This window comes from Macaca nemestrina, chromosome 12 (genome assembly GCF_043159975.1).
Source record: "Macaca nemestrina isolate mMacNem1 chromosome 12, mMacNem.hap1, whole genome shotgun sequence".
NCBI lineage: Eukaryota > Metazoa > Chordata > Mammalia > Primates > Cercopithecidae > Macaca > Macaca nemestrina.
The window spans coordinates 81,172,533-81,190,976 of NC_092136.1; the positions used below are offsets into that span (position 1 = coordinate 81,172,533).

At 32.6% G+C, this 18,444-nt stretch overlaps 1 long non-coding RNA gene across 2 annotated transcripts in view; it reads right to left on the minus strand.

Moving 5' to 3' along the window:
• Positions 1-18,444, minus strand: part of LOC139357551 (uncharacterized) — a 175,046-nt gene that overhangs the window by 67,689 nt on the left and 88,913 nt on the right. For both annotated transcript variants that reach the window (XR_011610957.1, XR_011610956.1), the window contains exon 2: positions 1,635-1,671. This is a non-coding gene — a long non-coding RNA (uncharacterized lncRNA). The remainder of the gene's footprint in view (positions 1-1,634; positions 1,672-18,444) is intronic.

An 18,444-nucleotide genomic window follows, 5' to 3' on the forward strand; every position in this document is an offset into this window, starting at 1 on the left:
ATGGAAACAGTTCTGTTTTTAGGATGTATTCTGCTTCACCCTTGGTAGTAAATGATACGACAAACTTACAAAAGCTATTAAACTATTTGGAGATGAATAGCGCATGGGGCCAAGATGCTAAAAATAATTTGTGTGGCTTTAGCTTGGTATTAACTATAGAAGTGAGGGATTCTTGCTAATTCACAGAAATAGATTCAGAGAATGGGAAATGTAAAACATTTCCTTCTCCATGAAACATTTACAGCATACTGGTTAGATTAGATGCAAAGAAAATTAGCTTAATTGGCTACTATGCCAATGATGATTATGGAAATGTCATGTTGATTACATTTAGGTTCATATATTTTTGATCTACCTATGCTAGAGATGGTTTTACACTGGCTCATGACACACTTTGACAGTAGGCTACTATAATTCAAACCACCTTTTCACGTACATTAAACTTGCAATAAACTTTTTGTCTATCTGCCATCAGTGCTAACTGAAAAAAATGAGATGCCATTGAATATGACTGGGATTTTTAAATTGAATACATATTCAAGCTATATCTGTAGCTGAGACTCTACACTTAGCTGATTTGAATATGTTAAGGGACCAAAAATTATTAGTGAAATCAATAAGACTGAAGTATGTACATACACACCAGTGACTGATAATTTTTGTCCATGCATTTATTCTCCACTTTCATCTACATTTAAGAATGCTTGTAAATGTAAACATACTATAAAATAATAATCTTATTTATTGCAGTATTATTCACAACAGCCAAGATATGGAATCAACTTAGTTGTCCAGTAAATGGATGAATGAATAAAGAAAATGTGGTACATATACACATAAAATGTTATTCAGCTGTAAAAAGAATGAAATCCTGTCATTTGCAACAACATGGATGGAACTGCAGGACATTATGTTAAGTGAAATATGTTATGTCAAGTTCATTGTGTTAAGTGAAATAAGCCTGGCACAAAAAGATAAATATCACATATTCTGACTCATATGTGTGAGCTTAAAAAAAAATGAACTCATGGATATAGAGGGTATAATGATGGCTAACAGAGGCTGTGAAGGGTAGTTAGGGCGGGGTTGGGATAAAGAGCTGATAGTTAATAGATACAAAAATACAGCTAGGTAGAATGAATAAGATCTATTTTTCAATAGCATAATAGGATGACTATAGTTAACAATAATGTATATTTAAAAATAACTATTATAAAAGGATAGAATTTGAATGTTCAAAACACAAAAAAATGATAAGTTTGAGATGATGGGTACCACAATTACCCTGATTTGATCATTACACATTGTATGTCTGTAATAAAACATCACATGTACCCCATAAATATGTACATTATTAAGAATACATCATAATTACAAATTTAAAGATAAAAAAGAATTTAAAAAATGAAATTCTTCTAGTTAAAATAAGTAACAAAGACTGAATGGGATGGGTAATTGAATTTAAGACCTCTTACAACATAAATATGATTTCATCCAGGGTGATAAATGCAATAGGTGAAATAGGGAAGCTTTCTCCTTATGGAAAGAGATATAAAGAAACATGCCTGTTAAGAACTTGACTAGAGTAGAGAAGACTGAAAAATTCTCCCAAGAATCTTTAAAAATTAACTCACCTCCAAACGTTTTTGAAATGCATAATTCCTGTTAAACCTAAAAGAAAATAAATTAAAAGTTCAGTTAAAAGACATACCGGCATAGTAACGTCCTCGTGTATCTGGGGAGGGCAAATACAAATCTTCCGTGGAGTAATATACATTAAACTTTGGACTGAAATTTTCTGAAACACAAATTCCTATCATATTAGTTTAAATTAAAACCACAAAGCAAAATAGCCATAAATAGCATGAGTGGAATAAACAAGCTATTTTTGCTGCCAACAATTAGTGCATGTAGGATTTGAAATAAACGTGTTAAAGATTTAAAGAAATAAAAGTCACTAAAAGAATAACAAAGTAATAAGATATTTTCAAAAATGAAAAAGTATACTAAAATGTTTAATGGGGCTTAAGAGATATGGAGAATAACATAAGAACATTTAGTGTGTAACATATTGGAGTTTTAGAAAGACCAAGTAGTGATTGATATTGTGGCCCAAAAATATCTGGAAAGTTATTCATCGAAAATATTTTATATTTTATGAGATCATAATTATTGAATCCAGTAAGATGAAGAATTCTAAGAAGAATAGATTATAATATATCAATGTCTAAACATATTATAGAAATGACTTCAAAGCACCAAAGGCAAAATAAAAAAGATGTAAAAACAGCCAGAGTGTCAAATCATCTACAAAGCCAATAAAAATAGTTTGACAGATAAAAATGTTAGATTTCCAGAAGACTAGACCACTGCAACCTAGAAGATCATGGAAGAAAATCTTCGTTAGACTAAAATAAAATAAATTCTCAACTTAGAAATCCATATTCAGTAACACTACCAAATTAAATACTTGCTAACGAAAATTAAATACAATAAAACAAAAAGTTACTCCTAAGAGATTTTTGCTCTTTTACTTTTCACTAAAGGTACTTCTAAGACATACTTCCTGGTAGCAAGAAATACATCTTCAGGGGAATGTCGAACAAGAAGAAAAGTCAACATTGAGAAGAAGTGATCAACATGTAAATAAAAAGCTAAATGCTGCTGAGAGTTTAAGAATAAAAGTACCGTCTTACTTGTTCAGCAAAAGAAAAATCATACTAGAACTAAAATACGGGTCATGTAGGTTAGCAGAAGTGACAATTAAATTGTGAGGAAAAGACTAGAAGTATTGAATAATTTTAGGCTTCAATAAATTAAATAAGCATGTTAAAATATTAAAGTACCTTAAATTATTTGAGTAGGTTACATCATTTGTACATTGGTAGAAGAAAAACATGCAATTAAAAAACACAAAGAGCAAAAACAACCCCAACAAATTTAACTGAAACAAAACAAAACAAAATAATGGGAGTTGGGTAGGTGGAGGCTGGAGCTTTAGTAGTAAATGAAAAAGGGAGAATAAAAAATAACATCAAATAAAATGTTCAAAATGAGTCAAAATATAAAATTATTCTAGCAAACTCATCAGTGAAGAGGTAAATATAGTATTTGTGTGTGTGTTGCAAATTTGTATTTGTTTTTCTTAAATGCAATTCTGGTATTTAAAAGAGATACCTAAAAACATTAAGTCACAAAAGTTTGAAAGAAAAAGACAGTAAAAATATAATCAAATAAACCTGGTGAACCTGTATTATTATCAAATAAAATGGACTTTGACACAGAAAAAAAATAAGAGGTATATATTTATAAGAGTTTTAATTTACCTGACAAAGGTAAACTCAAATGAACTAATCATATAATTAACATATATAGATGAAAACTGACCATAATAGGAGGTTAAAAGAGTAAATCTATTTTCATAATGGGAAAATAAAGCATATTTCAAAAATCAATCCTTGAATAATAAATCTCAAAAATGAATATTTCTTTAAAAAAGAAATGTATTTGTTTTAAAATGTATAATTAACAAACTTGATCCACTGGAATTATATAGCTATGCTCAACAACTGAGGAACATACATATTTTTTCAAGTACACACAAAACATTCATAAAACTGCAGTGTTGCCTATGTTTCTCCACCAAATCATATGGAATATTTTGTTTGCAGAGTTATTGAACATTGTTGCTCACAGTTTTTCACTCTGCCTATCAACACTTTAGGGAAGCACTTCTTAAAAGGTCATCTTCCTAAATATCTTTTCTACTTAGAGATTCCTCTTGGCCTCTTTCAAAAAGCTTCCATCCTTGTCTTCATATAAACTACCACTACTACTATTATCATTATCTCTATTATTTTATTTAAAAGTAACATTTTTTAGTAACTGAAGTATTCCAGGCATTAAATGAAACCATGAAGGCAAAATATGAATAGATGTAACATGTGTTACCAAAGATCTCAGACTAATTGAGCACCTGTGACATTTACTGGTTTGATTTAGTCATGACAACAGTTCTTTGAGGTGGGCATTATTCTCATATCTCACTTTTAGGAATAGGAAAACAAGGCTCAAAGAGATTAAGCCATTTTTCCATGTCACACTGGTAAAAGGAGCAAGAGTTGCAATTCAAATCCCAGTCTCTCATATATATGTATATACATATATATATATTTATATATATACTATATATATAAACGCTTGTGTTTTGGAAATTTACTCTGCTTTCCTTTTATATGTCAAGCATTATGCTAGAGGCTTTCAGCAGTCGTAGAGTGTTTAATGGTTCTAAAGCTTGAAGTAAAATAATGTATCTGGGCAACAAAGGAGGAAAGGGGCATTGCAAGCACAAGAAAAAAAAACATATAAAAAGATATGCAGTTATGATATGGACAGATATACTGGCCCAGGCAAACATTAATTGTTCATAATGTTTATGAACATAATTGTTTATGAAATAGAGGGTCAAATTGGACTTGTGGCTGGAGAGGAAGAGAGGGACAAATTATAGTGTAGAATATGATTTTTATTCTAAACTGAAAAACCTATTGAATGTTCTTAAGTGAGAAGCATGATCCAGTTTGTATTCAGGAAACTTTATCTGACCTTCCTAGTAACAATAATACTGGAAAGAAAGTCTAGTGGTTTGGTCTTTGAATCTGAAGCTAAACAAAAGTGTATATCCCTATCAAGTGGCTCCAGTGCTGTTAGCATCAGTAAATTTCCCAGTGGAAAAATAAATGTTAATAAAACTTGACTTTCTACCTTTCGGCAATACCTTGTTTGAAATTTGAGAAACTTGTCATATTCTAAAACTTAAATGATTTTTAACAATATATGTTTGCTTTAGGCATTTCATCATTAGTCAGTGTTCTTGACTTTGAACAGAAATATATTACTAGAATGACCTATAGCACTATTTTACGATCACTTCTAGTACCACTATAAATTAATAGAATATTAATGCCTGCAGCGTGGATTCTATATTCAGAAGAGCAAATGGAAGACACTGTATGACTTCTCTGAGGACAAGGTTTACCAAAGTTTACTCTGTGTTATGTGAGATATTAGTAGTTTTTATGTAAAGGTATCCAATAATATCTCAATACCTTTAATATGCTTATATTCCTCTTAAGTAATTGTATGTGCTATACTTGTATATGACTAGCAGTGTGGTAGGTTTGTATGCACCAGCATCACTCCAAACACATAAGTAACATGTTGTGTTATGATGTTACGGTAGCTACAACGTTACTAGGCCATAGGAATTTTTCTGCTCTGTTACAAGCTTTTGTGATCACTGTCATATATGCAATCCATCATCAACTGAAATATGGTTATACAGTGCGTGACTGTAATTATGGGCTATCTCAAAAATCTAAAGAAACTGCAAGTCTTAAATAATTATAAGGGCAATGTAAAAACTTGGTAATAGGTCCAATAGGACAAATTAATAAACACATTTTTTAAAATCTCAGGAAAAGAAAGGCTTATGTTGATATTGTACACTACTGGAATCCTGAATTATTAGAGACAGTCTTTCTCTTAACTATTTTCATGTATATGTGTAGATGTGACTGTGTCTATGTGAGTGTGTTTGCCTTGACAACAAACTTTAATAAGATATGTAATTATCTCTGCTGTGTCTGTCTCTTGCAATGTCTCCTGGATTTGTTTCTGACATTATCGCAACACTTCTTCAAACATTGTTTTCAGTGTGGGCAATTGAGTGGTAAATATTTCTTATGGCTTCTTCTTAAGAGAATAACTTTATTATGTCTTAAAATTTGATTGGAAATCAGATTTTACATAAATTATACAACAAATATAATTTTCATTCAATAACTAAGAAACTTATATTGCCTTCCTGTCTTTTTATATCTAACATTGCTTTTGAGGAGCTAATGTCTCCAGCTTCTGGCCTCAAGTGATCCTCCTGCCTTTTCCTCCCAAAGTGCTGTGATTATAGGCACGAGCCACTGTGCCTGGCCATAGAGAAGCTAATGTCCATATCAAACTCAATAAAATTTTTTTAGTAAATTTTTCTTCTTTTCTGAAAGTTTTTAGAATACTATCTTTGTCTTTGATGCTCATTATCATTATATTATCACTATAATTATCACTATATTGTGATAATTATATGTGATTTGAAGATTAACAAACAGAAGCAAGGGAACTGACCCCGGTGCCTTGCCTCCTGGTTCTGTGCCTGTCTACCTCCCTAGAGACACTGGCTTTAGCCCTCTAAATTTTGTTCATAATATTAGCATTATTCTATCATATGAGAAGAAATAATTTTCTCCCCAGTAGTTCCCAAATACAAACATTTTTCATATTATCAGCTGCCCAACACCATAGAAATGAAATCCACAGCCAATGTGTATAATTGGCTTTATGTTACCTTTTAAAATGCATATAAACAAGCAAGGAATCTTCTCAAAAACTGAGGCTATCTTCACTACTCAGCCCTGTTTATCATAATGACAGGTTGTAAGATATTTTAAGGGAGGTAATAATGGATTGAAAACAAGTCTGCAAACCATAACCTTCATGATCATAAATTAAGAAGCCATAACTGCCAAGCTATGAAACCCAATTGAGGGGCAGGTAGCCCTGGAACAACAACAACAAAAACAATAACTCTTAGAAACCATTAAAACCGGTGTGACAATAAATCTGTCCCTTAAAACCTAGAAAGTTGGTAACACTGTATTCCAACAGACCAACTTTGTGAAAGTGGCTGTTAATGATATTTAAAATAAACACTGGGAGGAAAAGTAACACATTTCTCTGCTACACTTAGGAGAATAGACAAACTATGTTACACTTTATCAAACGTTAATGAATAGTGTGCATTTCGTATATCATAACATTGTGTTAGGGTATATCTGAAGAACTTACATCTCTGCTAGAAATGAAAGAGGCAGAATTTCTTTTATGATGGAAAGGAGCCCAAAACCTGTGTCTTTGGTTCTCTGTGTCTGTGGGGGCTGACTTACTGGCGAGGGTGGCAGAGGAAGGAGGAAAGAGAACCCGGGCTAGAATGTCAGATTGATTTCTTTCTTTGAAGGTCAGAGATGGACAATCAAGATAAAATATAGCGATTTTAATTATTTTTTGTGGCAGACATGATGGAAAATAAAAAGCACACATCTTAGGTGTGAATTTCCATGAGTTTTGGCAATTGTAATATGCCTCTCTAACAACCACCCACAGAAGATATAGAACATTTACATCACCACAAAATAATTGCTCGTTCTCTTTCAGTCAGTTCTCTCCCACAGGCAGACTTTTTCAATTTATATCAGATAGATTAGCTTTTTCATCTGCAAGCAAATAGAATCATTCAGACTTCTGCTTCCAGCAAGATGAATTAACTGTGATTGGACCTACCCTCCTACTTAAAACAACTAAAAACATTAGATGAAATATATTTTTTAAAAGTTGTATGTCGTTGGACATCAGACAATGAAGATCAGTGACCCTGGTGTTGCGATTTCTATTGTAATTTGGTCTTGATGTCTCTCTTGAAAATGCCAATAAACCAGACACCCACTCGCTAGGAGAGCCCTGATTGGGGGAAAATTAGGTTCAGGTGAGACACATTAGGGAGTGAAAGCAAAATGTATAACATAGAAGAAATGTACTACTCAGAGGTCCAGAGAAGTTAGGGGTGCCAATAGGAGGCCGAGGAGAGGTTTGGAGGAGTAAGGGAACTCAACCAGCAGGTAGGGAGTGATAGAGAAAGGAAACCTTTGGGATTATGCCTTTATTAAGGTCTATAGGAATTTTCCTTTCAGCTTTTCCTTAGGGGTTTTGAATTGCCTATTTTAAAGAAAACATACATGAAGCTGGGAATTTATTTGCGTGACTATGATGTTTAACATTAGGCTGTATTACAGTTGGCAGCTGTGCAATATGTTGGGTTTTGGTTCAGTGAGATGAGGAAAAAGCAGGCTATATGGCAAACAACCATATTAGGGAGGGAGGTTTTAACTAAGCCAAAGATGGTAGGTTTCAGGTATTATGCCTAGAAACAGCTGCCTAGGCAGCAACTATATTAAACAAATTTATGACATCTGAGAAAGAGAAACAAACAAGGTGAATCTTATGATTGCCCCAGCTTATTTTCAGGTAGCAGCACAGATTTTGAGAATTCTGGCAGAGCTAGAAAGATTCAATGAATAAAAGATAAAGTGATGAGTCCAGAGAGAACAAATTGGCTAGAGTTTGCACGGCAAAGCACCAGAAAGAAAAGAGCCGCTCAGAGACAGGATTCAGATCTCCACAGGCCTCCTCTGAGCATTCAGCAGAGCAGTAATCAGAGGATTTGTGTAAGAGAAAAATGTGCAACAGAAAGTAAGCAATCACTATAAATAATTATAAGCAACAGTACCCAGCACTCTCACAGAACCAAACATAGTATCAGGCATTAGTCAGAGTAGAAAATCACATAGTTTATAGGGCATTGGATAGAGTATTCAGAACTGTTTGCCTCACTAGTAGGGGATAATTATCCCTAGAGTAATATTGCCTTTGTCCCATATAACATGTTTTAAAAGCAAGACCTGACAAGATTAAATTATTTCCAAGTAACTTAATGGCATCCTAGAAAAAGATAAAAGCTATGTATGTATTTATAGCAACAGAAAAATATCAAGTAGTTAATAATGTAAATTCCACAATGGTTGGCATCCAATAAAATAACTCATCAGGCATGCAACGACATGGAGGAATATGATCCAAGATTAAGAGAAATATCAATCCATCTAAATCTACCATTAACTAATACAGATGTTTGACATTTTAGATAAGATTATTAAAACAGTAATTTATAATTGCCCTTAATATGCTTAAAATGTTACAAAAATATTAAACATTTAGAGCATAAAATATATAAAACCTGGAGATGAAAATGATAATGCCTAGGCAGAAAAATATCCTGGTTTGGATTAATGGCAGATTAAACATTGCAGAATAAAACATTAGCAAATTTGAGGACATAATAACAGAAATCATCCAAACTGAAACAGGTAGGTTTTTTAAAAACTGAAAAAAAAAATCAGTGAGAAGTTGCCTAAGATATATGTAATTGATGTTAACAGAGGACAGGGAAGGAAAATTATTTGAAACAATAGCAGCCTGTCCCCTCAGGTTTCCAAATATAACAAAAACTATAAATTACAGATCAGAAGAGCTTATATAGATTTACACACAGAAAAATGAAGGGAAGTCCACCTAGGCATATTATAACCAAATTGCTCCAAATAGAAGGTAAAGATAAAGTGTTAAAAGTAGAAAAATACATACACAGGAACAAAGAAATAAATAGCACATTCTTGTCAGCAACAATGCAAGAGAAAATACAGAAAACATATATTTTATATATTAAAAGGATAAAATGTCAAATTTGAATACTATAGTCACAAAAATAAAAATGAAAGGTGACATAATGACTTTTTGGACATACAAATCCTGAAGACATTTATCACCAATAGTTTCTCACAACAAGAAATATTAAATAAACTTCATCAGTGAGAAGGAAAATGATACAAGAATGTGAATGTACCCAAATAAACGAAGAGCACCAAAAAAAGTTAACCACTTAGGTAAATCCATAAGAGTTTTCCCCTACACTTTCATAAGACTAACTCAAAAGGGCATGGCATAATTTTTGTTACTATTGCCAAAAATGTATAAACTCAGTCCAATCATGAGAGTACAATAGATTGAGGAACATTTAACAAATTAATTGACTAATATTCTTCAAGAGTGTTAGATCACAAAAATAGGAAAGAATGAAGATCTTGCATTTTGACTCAGTCTGATAATTTTTGCATTTACATTAGTTCAGTTGATTTACAGTTAGTATAATTATTGACATGGTTAAGTCTCTCATTGGGGATTGTTTTCTATTCATCCTATGGGATCGTATTTTTTTTCTTTTTCTCCTTTGCTCTTTTCTACTAGGTAAATCTCACAGTTTTTACTTTTCTATTGTATATTCTGTATTTTAACTCTACTGTTGTGTATGTGTACATGTGTGTATGCCTGTATGTGCATATATTTGCTTGTGTGTTGCTTTTTAGAATACAATGTGAATATTCATTATCACTGCCTACTTTCAAGTTATATGCTATTTAACAAAGAACAGAAATATTTTAAAACAATACAATTCCACTTATCAACCAATCCCCATATTTTATGTTCTTTTTGCCTTAAAAGTTTTTTCTACAAAGGTTATCTCCAAAATACATTGTTATTAATTTGCATAAGCAGTCCAATATTTTTATAGTCAAATCTGATAAGATAATGACACAAACTAAAGATAGATATAAAATTTAAATAATAGATTTCTTACATTTACCCATATAATTACCATTTCTAGATATCTTCTCCTTTGCATATCTGAGATTCAAACTGGCATCATTTCTTTTGCCTATAAAACTTCTATGACTTAGAATTTATTTTTCCTGTAAATAAATTATCTCAACTTAAAAAAAAATCTGCTAATGGCTTTGTTTCACTTTAATTATAAAACAAATTGGAATAATTTCAAACTTGTTTTAAAGTGTTTACAAATAATTAAAAAAATAAAAAGTGTACATAATATGTATACCCTTTGCACATACTCCCCGTTTTTAACATTTTACCCCATTTGCCTTTTCATTTACTATCCGTCTATTTATCTATCAATCATCTGTCATTTTTAATCAACTATAAATAGATAAATATTGTTTTATGTAACCACAGGACAGTTAATTGTAGTAAATCTAACTTTGATTAAATACTTTTATGTAATGTACCATTTGCATTCTAATTTTGTTAATTGATCCAATAATCTTCTTTATGATATTGCCCCCTTCTAGTACAGGCTACAGTATTGATAGGGTGAGTTATTGAATTTAATCAAAATGTATCTTCAGACTCCATTAATCTGGAATATTTACACAATCTTTCTTTTTCTTTTATAATATTGACTGAGATAAACAAAATGTAACCCCCGTTCCCATTCCCACACACAGACTTTCATGCTTTAATCTCTGGAATATTTAAGTATCTTATGTTAAATGGCAAGAAGAAACTTTGGAGATGTACGGTTGATTCTTGAATGACACGAGTACAAACTGTGTAGGTTCACTTATGCATGTATTTTTAAAAATAGATTGAAAAATTGGGGGATATTTATAATAATTTGAGAAAGCTTTCAGATCAACTGTGTAGCTTAGAAATATTGAAAAAATAGGAAAAATATAATTACATCATGAATGCACAAAATATATGCAGTTATAGTCTTTTTTAATCCTTTGCTGCCATAAATATACATGAATCTATTATAAAAAGTTAAAATTTAACAGAATTTATACAAACAAATTCAGACTCTACATGCTATCACTCCCAGTCGAGAGAATTGTAAATACATGTGGTACGGTGTTAAATCATAACTGCATTAAATTAACTGCAGTACATACTGTACTACTGTAATAATTTTGTTGTCACCTTCTGTTGTTATTGTGGTGAGCTCAAGGGTGGCAAATATCTGCTTAAAACCCCATGTGAGAGTAATCATCTCTGTGTGAGAGGTTCATCTGTCCAGTAAATTGTGTATCGCAGTAAAAGGTAATCCCTCTCGGTTCTCATGTATTTTTCATTGTGTTTAGTGCAATATTGCAAACCTTGAATAACACCATGGGACTTACACAATGTGCTAGTGGTACTGAAAGTCCCCCTAAGAATCAGAAGAATCAGAGAAAAGTCATGACATACAAGAGAAAGCTGAGTTGCTTGATATGTACTGTAGATTAAGGTCTGTAGCTGCTGTTGCCCACCATTTTAGACAGACGATTCATCTTGTAAAGAGATGACATAAATTTTGGGTATTGATAAATACAGAACAGTACTCCCTTTCTTATGATTTTCTTAATAATATTTTCTTTTCTCTAGTCTCTTTTATTGTAAGAATATAATACATAATACACGTAACACATAAAATATGTATAAGTCAGCTGCTTATGTTATTGGTAAAGCTCCTGGTCAGTAGGCTACTACAGCCAGGTTTTGGGGGAATCAGAAGTTAAATACGGATTATTGACTATGTGGGGGAGGTTGGTGCTCCTAATGCCTGTGTTGTTGAAGACTCCACTGTAATTAAAAGTAAAGAACTTTGCACAGGCGATTACCTTGGATTATGAAGGTGAGTTCAATCTAATCACACATGATCTCTTTAAAATGGGGAACTGTCACTGGCTGGAGTCAGCGAGATATGACAGTAGAATTCTGTGACGTTAGAAATGTGTGAGGGTCTAGAAATGCTATTATTGGAGAAGGGCCATATGGAGAGTATGAGAACGAAATTAGGACAACTCTAGGAGCAAAGACGCATTCCCAGCTGACAGCTAGCAAGAAGACAGGGATCTTAGTTCTGTTTCCAAGGAACTGAGTCTGGCAAACAACCTTGTTGTGACTTTCTCTCTCTAATTTAGTCTGAAGGGTTCTCTGGAGAGTGGCTGTAAGTTACAGCTCTGCACTTGGGGGGCTCCAAGGAAAGTGGTTGTGGATGTTTACAATGTGCCTTACATGGGGTACTACTTTGCCCTTGCAAAAAGCCTGAAGCCTAAGGCTCCAACCCATGACCAGTGTCCTTCTCACACGAAATGTCTTTATACTGGCAGACACTCTGGTGGTTCTTGTGTGATCTGTATCCAGTTTATTCTCACCAGTATAGTCAGCCTCTAGGAGAGCCCTGACTGGGAAGAGAGTGAGACACCGAGCAAGCAGCACAACAAAACATGAAATAACAGGAGCAATTTATTATTCAAAGATCTATGAGAGAAGAAGGGTGCCTACAAAGACCTATGGGAAATCTGGAGACAGCAGGCCGCACAACCTGAAGGTTGGGAGAAAGAAGGAAACTTTGTGGGACCACACCTTTATTAGTATTTACGGGTTTTACCCCTTAACCTGAGGGACAGCCTAATGAAATTATCCAATCAAAGACATTCTGTGGGAGTTACCCTACATGCCCACTTTTTTAGCTTTCAAAATGTTATCCATGTACAGAGACACATCTAAAGCTATTTGATTTTCCCAGTTGGATGAGATTACTTTAGACATTGAATATCTATATAACTTTTGTTTTCAATTTTAAAATAAAATTATAAGGTAATGCATATAAGAAAACTTCTTAACCTGTAAAGCACTCTGCTGATAGGTACTGTCATTGTGGCTATCTTATCCTGAGTCTCTTCCCTGAGGCACTAATCCCAATTTTTTTAGCAGAATTATTACTTTATTACTATTTTTCTCAATGTTTTCTTCCTCCCTTACCTCATTGTCATAATCCATAAAGGCATATAGTTATGCATTATGCATTTTTGTATTTAGACTTTCAAACTTTTTCCTCATATATAATGAGAAATCAAATGATGTTAAACATTTATTGAATATTATTTTATTGAGTGGTCAATCCAAGGTAATGCCTGTACCCAAAATGAGAAAAACAAATCGAGCAATATGGGCTACATATGAGTAATACATTTTTACATTTTCCAAATAAAGTTCCTCAATCAGGTAACTACCACAGGGAAATTTAAAAAATTGAGGTTTTTTTTGTGAAAGTAGCATGTCATAGTAGAAAATGTATTCATTGATTCTATAGTGAGAAAACTAGATTTCTAGTATTTTCTTAGCTATGCTTAGTTCACTTAGTACAATTTTATCCTTAAGTTTGTCATCAGTGACATATCTTTACAGATTCAGTCCTCATACTGACTCTCTGAACCTTTAGTGATTTTTTCTTCCATTATTAAATAGTATCTCCCTCATGAGGCTTTTCCATTGTTGATCTTGAAAAGTTATTTGTTGTTTGTAAGTACATGGGTTGATATCTGGACTCTCTATAGTGTTCCATTGGTCTATGTGTCTATTTTTTTTTCTTCTATTTTTTACATTTTACTTTACGTTCTGGGATACACGTGCAGAATGTGCAAGTTTGTTACATAGGTACACAGGTGTCATAGTGCACCTATCAACCCATCATCTAGGTTTTATGCCCCACATGCATTATGTGTCTATTTTTATGCCAATATCATGCTATTTTTGTTACTATAGCTTATATGTAAAAGTCACGTAGTGTGATACCTCCAGCTTTGTTATTTTTGCTCAAGACTGCTTTGGTTATTTAGGGTTGTTTGTAATTCCACATAAATTTTATATTGTTTTCTATTTATTTGAACAATATCATTGGTATTTTGTTAGGAATTGCATTAAATCTGTAGCTTGCTTGCAGTAATATAAATATATTACCAATATTAATTACTTATTTCAATAAATTAACATGGAATGTGTTTCCATTTGTGTGTTTTTTTTTCAATTTTGTTCAATGCTTTAGTCTTTATTGTAGAAGTCTTTCACCTTCTTTGTAAAATTTATTCCAAATAGGATTGCATTTTTGTTTCTTTTTCAGACAGTTCACCATAGACATGTAAAAACGCTGCATTTTTGTATGTTGATTTTTTTATCCTACAACTTTACTAAATTTGTTTATTAGTTCCAAGAATTTTTTGTCAAATATTTAGAATTTGCTGTACATACAATGATGTCTTCTGCAAACATGGACAATTTGACCTCTTCCTTTCCAATTTGGATGCCTTTTATTTTTTTCTCTTGGCTGATTGCTCTGGCTAGGACTTTCATTACCATGCTGAATAAAAGTGGTGAAAGTGGGCATTCTTTTCTTATTTCAGATCTTAGAAGAAAAGCTTTCCATTTTTTCCTGTTTAATGTATTAACTATGGGTTTATCATATATTGCCTTTATTATATCAGGTACATTTCTTCTGTACATAATTTAAGAGCTTTTAATCATGAAGAGATACTGAATTTAATCAAATGCTTTTACTGTGTCTATTGAAATAACCACCTTTTAAAAATCCTATTAATGTGATATGTCATGTTTATTGATTTCGCTTACTTTGAGCCTTATTTGTGTCCCTGGGAAGAACCCAACTCTGTCATGGTGCATGACCTTTTTAGTGTGCTGTTGAATTTAGGGCATTCCTTCCTTCCTTCCCTCCCTCCCTCCCTCCCTCCCTTCCTTCCTGCGTTCCTGCCTTCTGCGTGATGGGATTTCTGTTTGACATTATTCTGAGGGTAGAATCCCATAATGACGGGTTCCAACTTTACAAAGGTCTTTTTATAAGACACTTTTACACTGTTGGTGGGATTGTAAACTAGTTCAACCATTATGGAAAACAGTATGGCGATTCCTCAAGGATCTAGAACTAGATGTACCATATGACCCAGCCATCCCATTACTGGGTATATACCCAAAGGATTATAAATTATGCTGCTATAAAGACACATGCACACGTATGTTTATTGCAGCACTATTCACAATAGCAAAGACTTGGAATCAACCCAAATGTCCATCAGTGACAGATTGGATTAAGAAAATGTGGCACATATACACCATGGAATACTATGCAGCCATCAAAAAGGATGAGTTTGCGTCCTTTGTAGGGACATGGATGCAGCTGGAAACCATCATTCTTAGCAAACTATCACAAGAACAGAAAACCAAACACCGCATGTTCTCACTCATAGGTGGGAACTGAACAATGAGATCACTTGGACTCAGGAAGGGGAACATCACACACAGGGGCCTATCATGGGGAGGGGGGAGGGGGGAGGGATTGCACTGGGAGTTATACCTGATGTAAATGATGAGTTGATGGGTGCAGCACACCAACATGGCACAAGTATACATATGTAACAAACCTGCACGTTATGCACATGTACCCTACAACTTAAAGTACAATAATAATAAATAAATTAAAAAAAAAAAAAGAATTACCTCTAGGAAATAAATGAAATAAATAAGGAAATAACAGTTCGAAATGAAAGAACAAAAAATGACACACACAAAATGATCTCAAGGAGAGTCCTCTACTGTGCAAACTAATCATACAAGATTGTAAAGTAAACAAAATGCAATCACATTTTTAAAACTTATGTTAAAGACAGAAAAGAATAGGTTTGGAAACATGGAAAATTGAATCATTTACAGAAGAGATCAACTTGAATATTTGTCTTGGAAACTAGGAAAAATTCAAATGAAAAGAATAAGCAACTGCATAATATACAGAAGGAACAGAAAATAAGGATGATTAAATTAATTTTGATGTATCATTTGGTTATTATGCAAATATTAAAATAATTTAAAAACAAACAAACAAAAAAAGACAGTCAATCTTGGGTAGGCAGTTCAGATATAAAAATTGTCTTTCTTGGTGTTTATATACCACATTTTCTTTATCCATTTTATCATTGATAGGCATTTAGGTTGATTCCTTGTCTTTGCTATTGTGAATAGTGCTGAAATGAACATACACGTGCATATATCTTTGTACTAGAATGATTTATATTTCTTTGGGTATATACCCAGTCATGGAATTACTGGGTCATAGGGTATTTGTGGTTTTAGATCCTTGAGGAATCATCACACCATCTTCCACAATGGTTGAACTAATTTGCATTCCCACCAACAGTGTAAAAGTATTCCTGTTTCTCCACAACCTCACGAGCATCTGTTGTTTCTTGACATGGAATACTATGCAGCCATAAAAATGAATGAGATCATGCCCTTTGCAGGGACATGGATGAAGCTGGAAGCCATCATCCTCAGCAAACTAATGCAGGAATAGAAAACCAAACACCATATGTTCTCATATATAAGTGGGAGCTGAACAATGAGATCACATGGACACAGGGATAGGAATAACACATATTGGGACCTGTCGGAGGGGTGGGGTTGGGGGAGGAAGAGTGTTAAGAAAAATAGCTAATGCATGTTGAGCTTAATACCTAGATGACGGATTGATAGGTGCAGAAAACCACCATGGCACACGTTTACCTGTGTAGCAAACCTGCACATCCTGCACATGTACAGGATGTGTAAAATTGAAATTAAAATTAAAAATTAAAATTAAAATTAAAAAAATACATACTTCAAAAAATTATCTTTCAAATGAAAGCAAGATAATAGTAAACTGAAACACAATTTTCAGTTGTTATTGGGGATAGAACATTACTAGCCAGGTAGCAACATATACAAAAGAATTATTTGATCCTGCATTTCTAATTTATAGAATTTATCATGTAGATATACCTTAACACATACAAAATGGCAAATGAACAATGTTATCCCTTGCAAAAACGTAATAAAATAGTCAAATATTGGAGGATTGTTAAATCACGTGATTCCATACACACAATGACAAACGACGCAGCTGGAAGAAAAGAATGGAGAAGGATTTTATATAGCAATACGGAAAGCCCCCAGAATTTATTAGGGAAGAAAATGAAGTTTATAACAGTATATATAGAATGATATAGTTTGTCTATATAAGGAGGAAAATTAAAAGGTAGATTTAATTTTTTGTATTTATATAAATAAATGACTAGAAGGATGCACACACACACAAAAAAAATCCAAAAGCTATGTATGTGGGGAATGAAAATTGTATCAATGTGGTCAAAGGTGGAATTAAGAGTTTCCATGGTTCACATTTTGAGTAAAATTTTATTTTTTAACCTGTAAATATGTAAGAAATTTAAATAATTGAAAAATGTATACTTTAGATTTTATGTATTTCCACTTCTTTTCCATCAGCATCTAATCCACCAGACTGCCAGAAATAGAAATCACCTAAAAATCATTTAAAGTAATGCATACTTATTATAAAAATAGAAACCTATAAATTGACCCTCTCTGTAAAGAAGAATATAGATTTATATTTGTTTATATTTACATGTAGAAATAATTGGAAGGATACACAAAAATAATAAAAAATATTTACATATGGTAATGGCAATTATGTCAGTTGTTTCTCCCTGAATCGTAAACATTATCACGGAAACAGCTGTTCTTTCCTGTGTCTGTTTATATGCATACATATAATGCATGTTTATATGTATATATGTGGAGAGAGATTTTACATATACATATACAATCTAAATAATTATAGGCATATTATTTTTCCTGAAAAAGATTTATATTAGGTATTGTTTTTCTCTTAATTATATTATGAAAATAATTCCGTGGAAATGCTTCCAAGGCAGTGCAGAATATTTTAATATCTAGATGTATTTTTTCTTGCTAATTCAAATGATTTTCTTTGCTGGGAATTTAAGTCGTTAATATTTTTAAATTACTGAATTGTTACAGTGAACATAATTGCATGTTGTTCCATTTTCAGGTCATATTTCTATTATTATTATTAATTTTCTTATATTCTTTCTGGAACAGTGGGAAACATAAATAAAATATTTGGTATTTCTACAGAAAGACTATTATAATTTTTTTATTTTCTTCTATATATTCTTTGTTAGGCCCTAAGCTCATGAAGAAAGAGGTTTTGAGAAACCTTCATTTCTGTATTCTTAA